This window comes from Hyaena hyaena, unplaced genomic scaffold (genome assembly GCF_003009895.1).
Source record: "Hyaena hyaena isolate Hyena2069 unplaced genomic scaffold, ASM300989v1 scaffold_1558, whole genome shotgun sequence".
Taxonomy (NCBI): Eukaryota; Metazoa; Chordata; class Mammalia; order Carnivora; family Hyaenidae; genus Hyaena; species Hyaena hyaena.
The window spans coordinates 189,752-205,595 of record NW_024082182.1 but is presented as its reverse complement, the minus strand read 5'-3'; the positions used below and the strand labels follow the sequence as shown (position 1 = coordinate 205,595).

Here is a 15,844-nt window from a genome sequence, read left to right as displayed (position 1 = left end):
GAGGTTAAGTGGCTTTTCTGAGGTGATCACTAGTCAGCAAAGGAGCTGCAATTTGAACGTAATCACTCACACCAGGAGTCCCACACCCAGCCTCCCTCATGTCTGAGGTAAAGACACCCATGCATCAGAATGTAGACCAGCTGAATGAAAATGGTGGTAGGTCCTTTGCTGCCCTCTGCCCTGTTTTCTGGGTATTCTTCATTCATACTCAGGAATGCTATTTGTCTATACTATGCTTTTGTGCAAATTAGAAAAAGTACTCCCTGTAACTGGTGGGTTCACATTTCTTTCAGCACATGGATTGCCCAGCAAATAGCACCTTTTAGTGAGGAATAAAACATCTTTTTCTCCAGGAACCTCAGACCTGCTCTAGGATACAAAGCTTGGCAAACCAAACTCAGACTTCAGCCCATACTTGCCCCCTTGGATCAGTACCAGTGTGTAAAGCACTTTGTCATATAAATGGCTTCTAGGGCTGCTGTCAAATACAGGTGGCAATCCCCATCTCCAGCCCATAGCAGTCTCCTGAGCTTCATATGTGTTTAGTCAATGGGCCACTAGATTCCCCTATTTGCAGTTTCTCCAAAAACTTAAAACTGACCCTTAAAACTTAAAATTTTTCAAAGCAGAATTCCTCATCTTTTTCTTCCATCTCCACACAAATCTATTATTTCATCTCTATTTTCTAATTCTGTTACTGGCCCTACATCTCTTAGTTGCCCAGTTTAGAAACATGAACTCAGTTAACATTTATTATGCACCTAATACGTGTCTGGTCCTGCACTGATGAACAAGACAAACAAGGTCTTTCTCCTGTTGGAGTTTACAAACTAGTGAGAGAGACAGACAAAGGCTAGTAAACAAATAGGCAAAATAATTCCCAATTAAGATTGCTATTATGAAAAACATTAGCAGGGTGATTGTGATAGACAGAAAGTGAGGAAAAGCTTTATTTTTAATACAGTATTCAGGAACTACTCTTTTGAAGAAATGACATTTTAACTGGAACATGGAGAAAGAAAAGAAGCAAGGGCAGATGTTTCAAGTTTGATGAGTCATTTGCAATGCTTCACTATGTTGCATCTCACACAAACCTGGTCTAGTACTTTTATTTCCTAAACAGTTCATAAACCAACATCCTTCTTTACAGTTTCCTGGCATGCTCTTGCATTTAGGACATCATGTTTTCTCTCCCTGATTCCTTCATATGCATTCAAGTCACTGCCATGCCATTGTCATGGTCTCTCTCCATTCCAGGCTCCATAAAAAGACACAAATTTGATCATATCATTGCCTACCTTAAAATCTGACTATGGCTCCTATTCTCCTTCAGTATAAAACTTTAGTTCCCTGGCACAGAATACTAGATATTCCTACCTTGGATCTTGCCAGGCTTCTGGACTCCCTCCCGTAGTTCTCTGTGTACATTCTCCTTTTCAGCCATATTGAATTGCTTACTGTTCACCAGGCGCTCACCTACTTCCATTCCATGTATAGTTGTTTTCCTGGAACATCTCACCACCTCCCCTGAAGCATATCAACACACCTGGTGTTGTGCAGATTGTGATCGATTCACTTCCTCACAGCCGTTCCTTGAGAATTGTCAGCTGTACCCTCATGATAGCATTTCTTTGTCACACTGTCCTCTATAAAATGTGGCTTGGTGGTTTTATTTACTTTTCTTTTGCCCATATCTCAGTTAAAAGCACTCTTGTTCAGGTTACTGAGTCTTATTTCAAACATATTCTTCCCAGTTTTTGTGATATGTATTTCATCTCTTGCCAGAAATTGCATCTAACAGCTAAATCTTCTTCATCTAACACCCTGTGTAGAGCTATGTGACTTGATGTGATCCTCTCTCTCAGAGTCAGAAATTTTGACTGGAAAAAAGGATTAAAATGCCATGAGACCCCCCAGTTCTCCTATTTCTTAGCTAGAACTTTAAACTCTCCAGGGATAAATTCCAAGTTTCTTTTGATTGCATCATTGGCTTTCTACATCATGTTACATTCAGTATCTATTCATGTATTCAAATATTATACATTGAACATCTTAGTGGTTCTGAGTGCAGCTATGAAGCCAAACATAGATCCAAATTGGTCCAATTCCACTCCACCACTTACCCATGCTTGGGCAAGTCCTATAAACTCTGTGTCTTTATCTATAAAGCGGAAATGAATAACATAAATATCCTTTATGTTACAAGGATAAGAGTAAAAATATGATTTATTCGTTTACTGCGTACCTACTTCATGCCAACCTCTACTACGTGTGTTGCATATCTTGTCATTAATTTTCAGTTATCCTACAAAGGGGTATTCTTAGGCCCTATTTTATAGATGAGGAGGCAGAGGATCAGAGATTGAGACTTTTCTATGATCACACAGCTGAAAAGTGGTGGTAGTCTAGGTCTCTGTTCCTCCAAATCACAAACTTTCAGCTGGTTCGCTGGCAACTGCAAGAGAATTTATCTTATCACTGACTACATGCCTCCTTCTTTGATCTTAATAGGGATGCTGATTCCAAAATTGTGAAGTTTTGGAATTCCATAAACAGTATCATATACTTATTACATCTCTAGTGATATTATTTTCCTTTTATTTTAGTTTTGTTAAATTCGTTAAACTAGCCCAGGCCACTTTTTGGATAACTTTATTGTTTTATCTGGCCACAAGTTGTACATACTTAATGGAAAAAAAACAATAAGATAGGGATAGAAATGAGAAACACTTCAATTCGTACCTTCAGGTCATTATTAATGTGGAATTTTTATTTCTTTAACCACATTTATAATATTTTTCAAAAATTAAAATGTCTTTTTAAAGTTTATTTATTTATTTTGAGAGAAGGAGTGAGAGAGAGAGTGAGGGAGGGGCAGAGAGAGAGGGAAAGAGAGAGAATCCCAAGCAGGTTCTGTGCTGTTAGCAGGGAACCTGACACAGGGCTTGATCTCATGAATTGTGAGATCATGACCTAAGTTGAAACCAAGAAACCAAAATTCTTAATTGACTGAGCCACCAGGTCTCCCAAAATATTTTTTAAGTAATATTTTTTATTGCTCAACTCCTGGGTTATTTGTTTTATCTTGCCCAGGAACCCATCATTCCAGCAATATAAAGCAAAATAGAAGGGATTCTGTTAAGTCTTTTTATCATTTTCTTCAGTCTTTTCATCTTAATTTGAAGATCTGCTTAATTTGATTTGATTGCATTTGTTACATCTGTAATTGGTCACCACCTAGAAAGGAAGTCAAGTGGAATTCTTACCTTGAAGACAAATATTGTCGTTTCCTTGAAAACATTGGAGACTTCGGAGTTATCCTCTCCTAAAAATACCTGCTTTATTGATGGTGTGATTATATAAAGATCACTAGCTGTAGGAAAAAAATTTAAGCTTGCTTGTTAGTCTTCTCAATCTTCATGATCTCTTTGACCATCTTCTGAAAAATTTGTAATAACTTAGGGATGCCTGGGTGGCTCAGTCGGTTTAGTGTCCAACTTTGGCTCAGGTCATGATCTCACATTTGTGAGTTTGAGCCCCGCATTGGGCTCTGTGCTGACAGCCCGGAGCCTGAAACCTGCTTCAGATTCTGTGTCTCCCTCTCTCTCTCATCCTCCCCTCCTCACGCTGCCAGTCTCTCTCAGAAATAAATAAAACATTAAACATTTTTAAAATTTGTCCTCCAAAATATGGCTCAAGGAAATAATGATGTATACAGACAAAAATTTAACAGCAAATGTTTACCATGGTGTTACATAATATAAGGAAAAAAAGGGACATACCTTCAGTTAGGACTAGTATTAAGTAAATATATATATATTTATAATTAAATACTATATTATCTATAAAAATTTTTAATGACAGAGTAAGATGATAATACTATAGTATCTTACAAAAATAATACAAATTGTATATTTAGTTGTTAATACCTGCACAAAAATATTTATATAAAATATTGAACGTAAATATGTCTGATCAAAAATTAAAAGAGGTTATATCTGTGTTGCATGATTTTTTTGTTGAGTTTTTTGTTTGTTTTTTTAGAGAGAGTGAGCAGGGAAGAGGTGTTGAGGAAGAGAGAGAAAGTGAGAGAGAACATTTTAAGCAGGCTACCATGACTCTGAGATAACTACCTGAGCCAAAATCAAGAGTCAGATCCTCAACCTACTGGGTCCTCCAGGCACCCCTATTTGCTGATTTTTAATTGATGTCTTTATACATCTTATATTATCCTTTCTTTCAAATCCTCAGTGGCAAAACAATAAATGTTGTTTTTTTATAAAGCAGTACACCAGAGCATTGTCCATACTGTTGGTCACCACTTATAAGTTATTTTGGTCATGTTGAATATCTTGGAAACTGTCCTGATTTTGTTTCCTCCTGTCCTTATTTGAGATGAGGCACCTGAGTAGCTGGTCACCAGTAAGGCATGACATTTATTGTCCTCAGAGTTCCTGCTCCTCCTGCTCTTGAATGGTCCCCAAATCGCAGGCTGCCTTTGTTATTGCCCTCAGGACTAGGGTCCGCTTTTTTTTTTTTTTTTAATGTTTTATTTATTTCTAGGAGAGAGAGAGACAGCATGAGCAGGGGAGGGTCAGAGAGAGAGGGAGCCACAGACTGAAACAGGCTCCAGGCTCTGAGCTGGCAGTCAGCACAGAGCCCGACGCGGGGCTCGAACCCACGAACCGTGAGATCATGACCCAAGCGTAAGTCGGACGCTCAACCGACCAAGCCACCCAGGCGCCCCAGGACTAGGGTCCTCTTGAGACCCTAAGGAAGGATGCACATCCTCCCTCTGCTAAATAGAGGAAAAGACCATGTTTTTACCTAGAGGCTCCCAGCTCCCAGCTACAAATCAAAGTAATTGTCTAGAGTTGGTCAGAAATAGTGGAGGGCACATTTCCCAGAGATAAGAAAATGATGAGTTGGTTCTGTCTGTGCTCATCTTCCTATGCCTTAGTTCTGTCTCCGCCATTACGTCCTTGATGAGTTATGGGTTCCTGAGATGCGGAGAGTTGAATAAAGTCTCTGTTTTATCTGGTTCAGATCAGAACACTATATTTATTATAGAAATACTTAAGAGACATTAATAATCAAGATGAATTGTGTTTTTGAGTGGTTGCTATCACAAGACACCTAACAAAATACTAAATTCCTGAGACTGCCAACCAAACACAAATACAAGCATGCTGACAGCACGGTGCTGAGTGGACAGGGTGTGTAGTTACTTCCCTTCATCATTTCATACTTTATATTGATGGTGGGCAGCAAACTGCCCTTTGTTCTTCCAACCTAGATGATAATGATTAAAAAAAAAAAAACCAACCCAACACACAGTAACATTTTTTACAAAGTGCTCTCACATACACTGTCTCATTGAAGAGAAGTCAGCACTGTGAGATGGAAAGAATTCAAGCTTTGGATTCAGACAGAACTGGAGTTAAATCCCACCTCGCCACTTACTACTTATGAAACCTATCAGCAAATTTGGATATACTGCCTACTTTGCAGTTTTGATATGAAAATTATCAAGGACAAGGGCGCCTGGGTGACTCAGTCGGTTAAGGGTCCAACTTAGGCTCAGGTCATGATCTCACAGTTCGTGGGTTTGAGCCTCATGTTGGGCTCTGTGCTGACAACTCAGAGCCTGGAACTTGCTTCAGATTTTGTGTCTCCCTCTCTCTCTGACTCTCCCCTGCTCACATTCCCTCTCTCTCTTTCTCAGAAATAAATAAAACATTAAAAACATTTTTTAAAGAAAATTATCAAGGACATATGCGACTACCTGGTTTGTTCCTTCTTTTATTTACTATTCAAAAGGCACTATGCTTGTTCAGTTTCAGTAACCAGAGAAATAGAAATTAAAACAACACAGTACATAGGGAACAAAATCAGGCATTGTTCCTCTTTACATAGAATTTATAGTCCAGTGGGTTTAGATATGCTAACAAATAAATTAAAAGTTGCCACTATGACAAATGCTATAAGGGATAGTTTCATGATCTTAGTCAAGTAGAAAGTTGTGCTTAAGCTGAGATGTGAAGAATGTGTAAGAGTTCCCTAGGGAAAGAGGAGAAACACAAGCATTCTAGAGGAGAAATTGGCAAGTGCAGTGGCTGGGGAATGTGGCAAGTGAGAAGGACAGAGAACAAAGGACAGGGTGACAAGTGTGCCTGGAAAGATGGGCAAGCGCCAGACTGGGCAGGAACATTTGGATGAGTTAAGGAGTTTGTCTTAATCTACAATAGTTCATGTTGAAAACTATGACAAAACTGTAAAAACCAGATTAGAAAGGACCCAGAGAATATGCAGTTATAGTAATCAAAAGACTAATTTAGTAGCTCAGGAGAGAGATCATATAGCTTTGATCAGGATGCTGATGGTGGAAGTATAGAAACATGGATAAAATCCAGAGACTTTTAGGAGGCAGAATAGAACTTGGTTATGGAATGAGTGCGCCTATTAAGGGGAGTATCTACGAAGCCTACTAAATTTCTGGATTGCATAGCCTAAAGCCATAAAAGAAAGTTGAAAGACAAATATTAGGAGTTTCCTATTTGGACATGTTGAGTCTGAGGTACCTTCTGATATTCAAAAGAGGAGTTAAGTAAAAAGTTGGCACACAGTCAACTTTTTAAAAAATGACATATATTATTCATCATATTAGATAAACATTTTATATGCGCAACAATACAAGAAACTGCCTATAACCTGTCCCACGGGTCAGTATGTCCTATACTGAATCCACCCTAGCTACTTGTAGCATGGCAGTATTCATTAGAGAAAACGGGTTAACTAAGAAAATAACTGTAAGAGAACCATAGCCGTGAACAACACAGCCTGGGGCAACATGCTCAGGACAAATACTCAAACCCACTCCTGGACTATTCAGCACCTATAAAGAATGGGACTGCAAAACCCAGGCAGCACCAGGAGAACAGTTATTTCCATCAACTGTTTGTTAGAAAAACTGAAATCCTGATGCGTCTCAGTATCGCTCACTTCTGCATCCAAAATTCGGAAGACTTAGTATGATGGGCGTAAACTAGATAATATGGCAGCATCCTTGCTACAAATGAATCCAGGACTTCAGTTCGTGAAAGCAAGTTAGGAGAGGGTGCGATGGGTTTTGAGAGAGCCAATCTACAGTTTCTTTCAGGCCACCTTTTGAGCCCTTTTAAATTCAAATACATTTCACTTTCTATCATTCAACTTACAAACAACAGCATGCTTCTGCCTAACATAGCACAGCCAGCCCTCACACAAGCAAACCATGCTCACCATCCCCTCTACAGATGGAAAGGAATGAGCAGGGTCAGAGGCAGCTTTCAGCCTGTGAAATATTCATTTTTCTCTTTTCCTTTCAAAGGCTGAATTAGTCTGGGATAGCAATAGACCCCATTAAAAAGAAAAAAAAAGAAAAGAAGATCAACGTTTCACAGGCTCTCTTGCACATAGGGTTGGGTGTGGTGTTACAGTTCTGAATAGTTGAATGTAGATGGAAGTTACTGTGTAGAATTCTGGGAAATACTTTTTATAGGGAGTGCGGACCAATGCTGACATGTTCCATTTTTGTCTTAATGTTTCTTTTTCTTCCTGCCTGAAGTCTGGATGTGCTAGTAGAAGCTTTAGTGGCCATCTTGTGACCACCCCATGAGAGAGAAGCCCACGTAATCATAGAAGCCTCAGCCCTGACATACAAAACCCTCCGCCTAGCTCTGGGTTACTCTTTCAGGCTTACTCTTACACAAGAGGAGAGTCAGCTTCCAGCTTTCTGTAAGCCGTCATTTCTAGGCTATTCTATTACAAGCAACCAAACCCATATGTCCAATCAAAGTGTCTTCTCACAGGTCTCTCATATTCCCTTAAAATCTATTTTCTACACCACAGACAAGTGATCTTTTAAATGAAAATGATTATATAATTTTACCACTCAACCCTCTTCAATGATTTCTTGTTACTTGTAGAAATAAGTCTACAATCTTTAGCATGACCTGATCTCTGCCTACCTCTCCAACTGCATCTTCAGGAATTTCCCCCTTTTCACCAGGCTTTGGACTCAACTGTGTTCTTCTCAGAGGTCATTCCTGAATGCCTTCCCTTAGCAGGAAATGGCTTTCTTGTCTTTACCTCCTATATGCTCTTTAGATTGTAGCTTTAAATATCCCTTCATGATATAGGTTTATTCTGACCCTATAATGTAAAAGAAGTCTCCCCCGTTAATCTCTCTCACTGTGCCATGTTATTTTTTCTTCCATGGCTCTTATCTCAAGTTGTGTCTACATTCAAGCTTATTTCTGTATGTCCTTCATTTGATCGTAACTCCTTGAGGGCAAGGCCTTTATCTATATGGTTGATACTTAACACTGAGTACAGATCCCTATACACAGTAAATGTTTAGTAAATATTGGTTGAATGTTAAATGAATTAATCTACCAGACTCTGCCATCAGCAGACATGTTTGAGCAGTTTGATCTTATGCATGTTCATAGACACAGAGCATCAAAAAAAGTTATGAGATTTTATTGTGATAAAGGACCTTAGTTATCAATAGCCAAACACAAAGCTGGAAAAGATCAGAAAAATTAAATGAATTTTCCAAGGGTCGTGGCATCCCTTTCCTCAAATTCTAAGATAATTAGATAACTAATTTGTTAAGCAAGTTTTATTCATTTAGTCATTTGACTAACATTTATTGAGCATTTCCTATGTGTCAGGCAATACACTTGAGAGAGGTATTAGAGATGAAAGACATATGTTGCCCCAGAAGAGTACACACACAGACAGATATGGAGACAAATGTTTCTGCAGAAGTAGGTGTAATATCCTCTGGGACCACAAAATGAGGGCATCTAACCCAGCTGAGGAGTGTAAGAGAAGTCTTCAAAAAGATGACATGTGTGTGAAGTCTTGAAGATAAATAGGCATTCCACAGGCCAATCGACGTGGATATGGGCACTTTGACTGGAAGGAACAGCATATACAAAGACATGGAAATTGAAAAGAAGGCCAGAGCAAAGTTGGGGCATTTATGGGAGATGCAGTGAACTCCTGGCATTTCCTTAGGACTCAGTTCAATTGTCACGACACTGGGGAGTTCTCTTGATTTGGTTTGCCAGGACTTCCCTATTGTAAAAGGTACCACGCTGTATTATGACTCCTCATTTGCTTCTCTGTTTCCCACATATGAATTCACCTAAAAGTCTGAAATGAATATGTATTAAATGGATATTGGTGTTTGGGCAAGGACCCGCTCATGAAAAGCTTGAACAGGTGAGTTGTGTGGCTGGAATTTTATTTTCATTTACTTATTTAGCATAAAAATTAATGTTTATTTATTTTTGAGAAAGAGAGAGAGGGAGAGAGTGAGTGGGGGAGGCAGAAAAAGAGAGGGAGACACAGAATCTGAAGCAGGCTCCAGACTCTGAGCTGTCAGCATGGAGCCCGACATGGGGCTCAAACCGACAAACTGTGAGATCATGACCTGAGCCGAAGTTGGACGCTTAACCAACTGAGCCACCCAGGCGCCCCCCTGGAATTTTATTTTATTATTTTAAAAAAAATTAATGTTTTTATTTATTTCTGAGAGAGAGACACACACAGTGTGAGCAGGGGAGGGTCAGAGAGAGAGGGAGACACAGAATCTGAAGCAGGCTCCAGGCTCTGAGCTGTCAGCACAGAGCCTGATGCAGGACTTGAACCCATGAACCATGAGATCATGACCTGAATCGAAGTCGGATGCTTAACCGACTGAGCCACCCAGGGGCCCCTGGAATTTTATTTTTAATAGATTATGATGGTCATGGGAATTGAGGGCAGGTCTGATTCAGAGGGGCTGAAAGTGGAGGCAGGGTGAGAGACAAAGGTACTGAGATGAGAAACCATTTTTCAGATCTACTTTATGCTTAAGATAAAATCTCTTCTTGTTACTACCTTAAAAACAATTTTCATTAAAGAAAAACTTGGGGTCAGTAAACATAACCCAGCTTGTCTCCTACATCTTTTTTTTTTTTTTTTTAATTTATTTCTAGGAGAGAGAGAGAGACAGCGTGACCAGGGGAGGGTCAGAGAAAGAGGGAGACACAGACTCTGAAACAGGCTCCAGGCTCCAAGCTGGCAGTCAGCACAGAGCCCGACGCGGGGCTCGAACCCACGAACCGCGAGATCATGACCTAAGCGAAAGTCGGACGCTTAACCGACTAAGCCACCCAGGCGCCCCTCCTACATCTTATATAATGTCAAAACGCAATGCCTCTTAAGTAGTTCCTTACCGCAATTTTATAGTGAAATTCTGTAGTACTGCCTCTCCTGTGGTTCCCCTCGAATGCTCTGTGCCTCCATCCACACCCTCTTCCTTTCCTCTTCACCAGCAAACTTCCTGGAAAAATTCATCCATTTTCTAAACTCAGCCACTTCTCAAAGATGGCAAAATGTGCTTTTAGTGCTTGCCTAGAAGTTCTCACATTGTCTGAATTGTTCATTCTGTTGATAGCTTTTGGGCTTCAAAAATATGTTTTCCTTCTTTCTGCCCCCAGCCTCATCCCCACTCAACAAATGATGTGCTGCACTTGAATTGTTCTTATTTAACATTTAGTTAAAATTGCCTTCCCTTCTCTCCTCAGTCTACACAGAACAATGTCATTGTCATCCATCCCCCATGCTTCCAGGATAACCAGCACATCTAACTTTTAAATCAATATTCCCTACTCTCTGTTTCTTACAAATGAATGCATTATAGATATCTCAAACTCAGTAGACCCTACCACGATTGCATCATCTCCCTCCTCCCCATAAAGTCTTCTCTTCTCCTGTGTCCTTTAGCTCAGGTAATGAAATCACCATTTACTCAATATGTAAATAAGCCTCAAGAGTCAAGGTGTAAACCAAGCCGCGGTGTAAACCTCAGAGTCATTCTTGGATCTTCTTTCCATGTTTCAGACACTCCCACCCCCAAATCCAGTTATCACCAAGTCTGAGTCATTCTCTCTATAAAATCATTTTTAGGTTGTGGTTGTAATGATCAGAATTGCCCAAAAATGACACTGGTAGCTCAACGTCCTTGTTTGGACAGTGAGCCATCTGGGACTAGGGGCTCCTTTTCTTTCAGAAGGAGGGTCCGCACCCAAGCCCCACTTCCCACAGCCAAGAGGTTTTTTCTTTCTAAGAAGGTCAACTGCATCATTTCATGGGCCCAATCTTTCTAGATTTTGAAGAACCAGCATTCTTGGTCACTTCCCAAACCGCTGGCACCTCAAATACAGACAGTCTTGTACTGGGCAACCTGCAAAGCAAGACTGTTTCCTCAAGTTTGTCCTATAAAGACAGAGACTCATGGCTGAGTAGGGGGAATCTTTCCACTGGAACATAGACCCACAGTGCGTGTCCTGCTTGCCATTCTGTGGAATAGTGTGAAGATTCAGAGACCTTCTCCCTTTCTTGGCTTCTTGATCTAGCTTCTAAGTTATCCTCTTCCCCAGTAAAGGCTGTTTCTCAACCCTGACCATATGCTCTTATAAAATACATCCCAAAACATTGTAAAGAACAGGAAAGAAGCCGCAAGGGACCCAGCTGGCATGTCACAGTTCCTCTCCATCCTAAAGGAGCAGCTTTTGTTAAAATCCTCATTACCTCTCACCTGGAATAGTGTCTGCTAATTCAACTGTCTCAGGTCTTACCCTTTTTTCCTCTAACCTTCACACACTGTCTCAGGGTAAATTTAAAATAAAAACTGAGCACCTATTCCCCCTTTTAAATCCTTTAGTAGCAACATAGGGCCTATAATGGTGTTTTCCTTTCAAAAGAAAAACAATTCTTTCAGACTCCTTGTGCTGACTTAAATTATTTATTATATTATTAACAGAACCTATAGATAAATAAGGCTAGGTATAACAACTCCTTTTTCTCATAGATAATACACAAATCTAAATCCAAAAACAAATACAAATATGCAATTAAATATCAGCAAAACTATAAAGCCAATACAATTCTAATTAACAACATTAATTTAATATGGAAGGTTAATAGTAGAAATAGAAAGCTAAATCTTTCTATGTTATATCTTTAATCTGTTTCTGTATCTTAAATTTAAAAATACTAAGTAGGATAACGCTGCTTACTCAAGGATGCTGTCCATAATGACATTACGTGATATCACAGTATTGTTTACCATTTTGGGATATTCAGACCACCTATTTATTCTAATTCTGCCTGTGCAATCATCATCAAATGTCAATTTTAAAATCCCTCTGAGGCTATATTGGCAACTCTAAGATAAGGTGATCATTATGGCAAATTTAAATCTGCATTAAATGATTGCCTAATCCAATTATTTCTGGGTTTGTGAATGGGAAAATAATATTTGAAGTTATTTTTTGTTTCTTATAATTGTTGGAATATATTCATGGCTGCAACCAGAACCAGTGGAAAGATGTCAATAAATACTGAAAATGACTCAGTCAGACCATTTTGAAGTGACTTGACCATAAGTCAAGGTTTCTATCATTGTTTCCATTTTCTCTTAAATCTAGAAGTCTGTTCAATCTAAACAAAAACATCTTTGTACAGTGCCTCATGATGTTGTATGGCCTTTATTTGCCATAAACAAAACATTTTATTTAAAAAATATGTCTTAGATAATTTGTTATAAACCAGAAACACCAAAGGGCTCATCATTCCCCAGTGCAATATTGTTTTCATGATCTCCCATCAGAGCCTCATTTACCATCCAACATAAACAAAAGTCATGTTCTAGGATGTGTTTTATTTCAATTATCAATGAGAAAGAAAGAGTTTTTAATAATAACTGGTAAAATAATTCAACATAAATACAATAAATTCAATGTAGGACAATTGCCATTCTACCCTTAGGCTGTAAATGTAACCCTATACAGTCACATCAACTTACTAACACATTACAGATTGAAAGCTGTCACTTTAGGTTGGGTTGCAAACTGGTTGTACAGTTTGTTTGGACTACACATAATTATTCTTTACAATTGCACTTGAGCAGTTTTTTAACTAGGCATATGATCACTAATATACCATGAGTTCTACCACTCTTGACTATTTTATAGCAAATGTGAGCACTTATTTACAAAATGGAACCTACTGAATATTCAATTCCTGCATTGGATCTAAGGTGACAGCGCAACAACTATGGTGGTAATCAAAATGGTCCAGAATATACCTGTATTCATTTTATGACTTTTGCTTGTTTGCTTTTGTTTTGTTTGTTTTGATTCTTATCCAAAAGGGGGGGGTGCTTTTCTTGGAGAAATGTTGCATCTCAAGTTTGTGTCTTTACTTCTTCCACCCTAAGAGTATGGACTCCTTCGAAAAACACTGGCTTATAGGATAAAACCCAAATTCTTAATTGAGTGTTTATTCCATTTTAATGCCATCTTAATTGTTCGACAGACCTTTCCTTCTCTCCTATCATCTACTCTATCTTTCAGCCAGATCAATTGCTTTGTTTACATTTCTGTACTTGATATTGTATTTTCAAATATTGGAGGCCTACAATAATGATACTTTTCTCCAAAGAGGGTTTGGCCTCTGCCGGGCACTTGAGGCAATACTAATCTCAGACAACATTCATCTGAATTTAAATTTTGAGGTTGCCTGGTGGTGCCTAGGTGGCTCAGTTGATTAAGTATCCGACTTTTGATTTCTGCTCAGGTCATGATCTCACACTTTGTAAGTTTGAGCCCTACTTCGAGCTCTGTGCTGACAGCATGGAGCCTACTTCAGATTCTCTGTTTCCCTCTTTCTGCCACTCTCCTGCTCATGCTCTCCCTCTCAAAACTAAATAAATATTAAATAAATTTTACACTTTGAGATTCCCTGGACCTCTTAAGTCTCCATGGGTAGGCTGCAAGTCCAGGAAGGTTTGTTTCTCGTTCACTATTGAGATCAGCCCCTTGGGGTCCCACCTTAATGTGGAACGATTGCTGGACTCCCCAGATGGGGCAGGTCCCAAGGTTTTATTTTTTCTTTCTGTTCTTTCAAGGTCACCAGAACCACAAATTGGTTTTATAGCTGTTTATTCCAAATAAGCAAGTGTTCAGGGCAAAAGTAGTTTGTATTCTTCCTTCTATGGGCTTCCTTCTCTAGATCCTGAGCAACTCCTAGACTCTGGCCAAGTTATTCTGGGGTCTTGTTAGTTTTCATGTGCTTTTAAGAAGATGTTTTTTTATATTTTATTCCTCCTTTTTGTTACCTACAGTGAGAGGGTTAATTAAAATCACTTAGATTGCCATCATTAGAAGAAATTTCACTACAGAACTTCTCTGAGCCGTAAGTTTGATCATCTGGTACAGAACAAGGCATAGGTTTCAGTAAATGTTTGCTGTTGAAAGAATATGTAGCAACACCAAACCTAAAGAACTATGTTAAGGAAAAAATGAGATAACACATGTAAAAACAGAAATTCAAGGTGCCATTGGATGGGTCTAGCTAGAGAGGTGTAGTGACCTGTCCAAGGTCCCAAAGCCAAGTATGAGGAGAGGCAGAAGTAGAAATCATAATTCCTGATTCCCTCTCCAGGGCTCTAGGAGAAATGCTGCTCTAATGAATAACTGGGTTATGGTCTTAGAAAGAGAAATCTTCCTGGGAGTGATGGAGCTCATTGCTAATGGACTCCTGTCAGGAAAAAACTGTTTCAGTGCAACATGACTGCTTCCCAGGATCTCTCTGGCTGCACATAAATTGACTGTCTCAACTCAGTCGGGGGATACTGCATGGCATGCACAATCCAGTGAAACAACAAACCAAATAAATGGAACAGGTAGAGCACTGTTTCAAAAGGACAAAAGGGACAAAAAGGACAAAAGCCTCTGGCCACTGTCTCTACCTTTAATCTGTGTTGAGCCTGGATCTGTGTTGAATCTGATCGGGGCTACAAAGCAGAATGTGATAACCGGTTTGTTGTTGTAGCTTGAAACTTTAATGTAGTAATCTTGTGCTTCATTCTTTAAGCTTGGCTGAGCTAACATCCGCTAGTTCTACTTGCCTTATAAAGTCTTTCCTGAGGGCATGCCATGTGCACTGCGCTAGGGGATCAGGGGTTAGGACTATAGGTAAGACACACACAACCTTCCTTTGAAGAGACTGTAGCATGTGTAGACAGGCACAGGAACACAACCATTATATCCCAGAGTTCTTCCATATCAGTGTCCCCAAAGAAGTAATTCTTTGGAGTCAGGGTGTGGGGGCCTTTTCTGAAGATGGGTTTCTCTGACAGTTTTGGTCATAGATTACATGTTAGATCTTCAGTCTGCAGAAACCTAACACCAGAGTGAACACTGATGTCTGTATTAGGCCTAAGCTGAACTCAAATGGTGCTGACTACAGACTCACTTATTTCTAAGAGCACATGTGTTTCCCTCAGCTGTGTGTCCTTCAGCTGCGAGTCCATTCTATTTCTCTGGACCTGATTTCTTCAACTGCCAGAAGGAAAGAGTGTTCCTAGTTGAAAATTCAGCCCTAAAGAGAAGCTGGAGACTATGCAACTCTTTTGAGAAATCTGTTTCTCACCAAATTATTCATTCACTTCTACAAATTCAAAAGCTGGGATAAGTTTCAAGGAAAAAAAAAAGAAGAAATCTGATCAGATAAGCTCCATGCTTTCTAGCTTTTGGGCACTAATTCACTCTGAACTGATCCAGCTCTCACCATCTAATATTTCTAGCCATCTCTAAAGGGGATAAAGAGGAGATAGTTACTTGATTTATTGGTCAAGTAGTGATGGGAAAAGTGTGTGTGTGTGCGCGCCCATGTGCACTTGCACATATGTGTGTGCGTGTGTGTGTGTGTGCGTGTGCGTGTGCTGTGAATGCTATGGGAA

The 15,844-nt window shown here is 39.4% G+C and overlaps 1 long non-coding RNA gene across 1 annotated transcript in view; it reads left to right on the top strand.

Annotated features, from left to right (window-relative positions):
* LOC120225990 overlaps positions 1 to 15,606 on the top strand; it is a 31,247-nt gene extending 15,641 nt beyond the window's left edge. The window contains exon 3 of the long non-coding RNA XR_005526916.1: positions 15,389 to 15,606. This is a non-coding gene — a long non-coding RNA (uncharacterized LOC120225990). The remainder of the gene's footprint in view (positions 1 to 15,388) is intronic.
* The last annotated feature ends 238 nt before the right edge of the window (positions 15,607 to 15,844 follow it).